The following is a 3,453-nucleotide window of genomic DNA, read 5'->3' on the forward strand; positions in this document are numbered from 1 at the left end:
ATGTGTATAAGAGACAGATATATATATATATATATATATTTAATATAATTAAAACATTACGATGGGAAAATAGGCTTAATTGTTATGCGAAACTAAATAATTTCCAATTGAAATAGGTGTCATAATGGGGCATATAAATAGAAAAACCAATCATTAAGAACCTGCTTACCTCCTCCATTTTCATAGCACAGGTATGGAAACCTCCACACGTTTCCCAATCCAACAGCATAGCCGAGACACGAGAGCAGGAAATCGGCCTCTGCTGCCGTCCTCGGATGCAGTGCTGGAGTTCAGAAGTGGCATCCACACCTCCAGTGCCTCTTTCACCAATCGATGCGCTCTTGTCTTCAACAGGGGTGCTCTCAACATCTTGTTTGACTGGAGTTGCATCTCTGTCCCCAATCTTTCCAGTATGGAGATCCTGGCCATTTGAGGCAGCAGCTACACTGCTGATGATGGTCTCAATGGTTGATGAGACTGTCATCTCGACAGGAGTGATTGGGATTACATCGTTGGTGATTGTTCCCTTAGCTGATGTGATTTTCACCGCTTGTCCAACGGTAATGTCACTCTCCACAGTGACGGTATCTGTACCATGAGCCAATTCTAGTCCAGATTTGGAGCTCGTTGGTACCTCCTTGCCCTCCGACAATTGAGATTCGATGTCATTAGCAACCAATTATAGATTAAAAAAGGTCAAATGCATCAACATATAATATAGGAACAGGGACAACATTACGAAAATATGAATATTAAAGGTAGTGTACTAAAAATATAATTAATGATTAATAATAAAGAATGAATTCAATATAGATGGATGGATGGATGAATGGATGGATGGATGAATGGATGGATGGATGGATAAATGAATGAATGGATGGATGATGGATGAATGGATGGATGGATGGTTCATTGGATGGGTGGGTGGATGGATGGATGGTTTAATGGATGGATGGGTGGATGGATACATTGATGGCATGAAGGATAAAGGGAAGTATGGATGGATGAATGGATGGATGGATAATAGATAAATTGATGGCTTGAAAAATAGAGGGATGGTTAGATAGATGGATGAATAGATGGATGGATGAATTGATTGATAGATGGATAAACGGATGGATGGATGAATGAATGAATGAATGAATAAATGAATGAATGAATGATTGAATGAATGAATTCAAAAAACGAATTTAATATAGATGGATGGATGGATGGATGGATGGATGAATGAATGAATGAATGAATGAATGAATGAATGAATGAATGAATGGATGATGGATGGATGGATGGATGGATGGGTGGGTTGATGGATGGTTTAATGGATGGGTGGGTGGATAGATGGATGGCTTAATGCATGGATGGGTGGATGGATACATTGATGGCATGAAGGATAAAGGAAACTATGTATGGATTAATGATAGATAAATTGATGGCTTGAAAAATAAAGAGATTGTTAGACAGATGGATGAAGAGATGGATGGATGAATTGATTGATAGATGGATAAACGGATGGATGGATGAATGAATGAATGAATGGATTGATTGATTGATTGATTGATCGGTTTATTGATCGATTGATTGATTGATGGATTGATGGATCGATGGAAGGAAAAATGGATAGATAGATTAATTGATTGATTGATTGATTGATTTATGGATAGATAGATGGATGGATGGATGGATGAATTAATGGATGGATAGATGGATGGATGGATGAATTAATTGATGGATAGATCTGTTTCTTTGCTTTGTGGATGCATGAATGGATGGATGCATAGATAGATGGACACATGCATGGAGGAAAGGAATGATGGATGGGTAAGGTTGGATAGATGGTGGATCGATAATAGATGGATGAGTTAATGGTTATAGGTGGCCGGGAAGAATGTATGGACAGTTTAACCGACAGATAAATGGCCCGAATGAATGGATTTACAGATTAATGGATGAACCAATGAATGAATGAATGAATGAATGGATGGATATATAGATGGATGGACGCATAAAGAAAGAAAAAAATGATGAAAAAATGAAAATACTTACTTGTTGAACAATGTTATAATCTAGACTAACGGCAATTCTAGTCGACATGTTAATGAATTAAAATGAATCACAAATATTAAGGGAGGGCGGGGCTCGTCCAGGCCTATACCTATCTAAAAATGGTATTATTATTATTATTTAAATTGAATAAAAAGGAAAGCTAAGCTAGGCTTTTGGTTATTTATGGACAGGTCAGTGGTTTAGGAAACGTAATGCAATTAAATTGTATTACAAATAAATAGGCTAGCCTATTTTATTTAAGTCCGTTTTGACTAAAAGCAAGACCGACTTATGCAAGTCTCATATGCAGGAAAGGTAACTTTTGTCGAGATCATTCGATAAAAGACGCGCGCCAATCGTATCTTAACATGAGCTCAGAAAAAAAACAATAACGCACACGCACGCCTCTGGCGAATGCGTAATCACTTTCACTGTTTCATTCATAAAGTAACTTCTGTAAAAAAAAAAATATTTTAAGTTTACAACGTCACTTACCGGTGCTACTTGATGAGAATGAGTCTTAAATATCCAAGACATTGTAGTAATAATTAATTCATTTATAATTCGTTTGATTAAAACAATAAAATTATTTCAACTTTTTTACTTTAAGAGAACCAAACGGGTAGCCAAAGCAGAAATATGAACGCGTATCAACAAAGCGTTGTCACGACAATAATGTTGCCATAGATTTTAGTTTCTGCAATGTCTCTTCGATAGATGTTTCTTGCAATTCTCTTCGATACCAACCCAACATTACGCTCGCATCATGAACGGACAACGATACCTACCATGGAGAGAGAATTCTTTACATTCATATTTATTTATGCATAAAATAACATCTTAAAACTATTTTAATACCGGTATATAATGCCAATTACTGGTATTGTTTGATGAGAACAAATGTTAAATATTCAAGACATTTTGCAAACATTAAAATTATATCAGCTTTGCTCTAATTATAAAAACCAAATCGGTAGCCAAAGTAGTAGCAAGGTAATTTAACAAAAGGACGCACATCTCCGCTCTCGAACATAGCGCGTGCGTACAGTCCTTTGATCTTTACTGTGGCATCGACAATCCGATACTAGTTGAGCCATTTTATGAAAACCAGCTATACATGCATATTAGGCATCATATCCATTTGTGTCTATGTGTTACCTATGTGTTCTCACATTTTCTATGTATTCTCAGAATGAAATACATTGCCTGCATGTTCCTTTTGTTAACATATGTTGTTACCTACTGTATGTGTTCTCAACTGTTACAATGTATTGCCACCTATGTGTTCTCATATTTTGTTCTCATATTCACCTGTTCTCATATACCACCTATGTGTTACCATATGCCACCTATGTGTTACCATATGCCACCTATGTGTTCTTATCTGCCACCTATGTGTTCCCATGTGAC

At 36.5% G+C, this 3,453-nt stretch overlaps 1 protein-coding gene across 1 annotated transcript in view; it reads right to left on the reverse strand.

Annotated features, from left to right (window-relative positions):
• The window catches only part of LOC117118064 (sodium- and chloride-dependent glycine transporter 2-like), a gene marked incomplete at its 3' end in the record, with an annotated part of 10,308 nt that extends 10,078 nt beyond the window's left edge, over positions 1–230 (reverse strand). Inside the window, exon 1 of the mRNA XM_033262555.1 lies at positions 170–230. The remainder of the gene's footprint in view (positions 1–169) is intronic.
• Between the last annotated feature and the right edge of the window lie 3,223 nt (positions 231–3,453).

Source organism: Anneissia japonica, unplaced genomic scaffold, assembly GCF_011630105.1.
Source record: "Anneissia japonica isolate Jap-2015-1 unplaced genomic scaffold, ASM1163010v1 scaffold284_len19292_cov164, whole genome shotgun sequence".
Classification (NCBI taxonomy): domain Eukaryota; kingdom Metazoa; phylum Echinodermata; class Crinoidea; order Comatulida; family Comatulidae; genus Anneissia; species Anneissia japonica.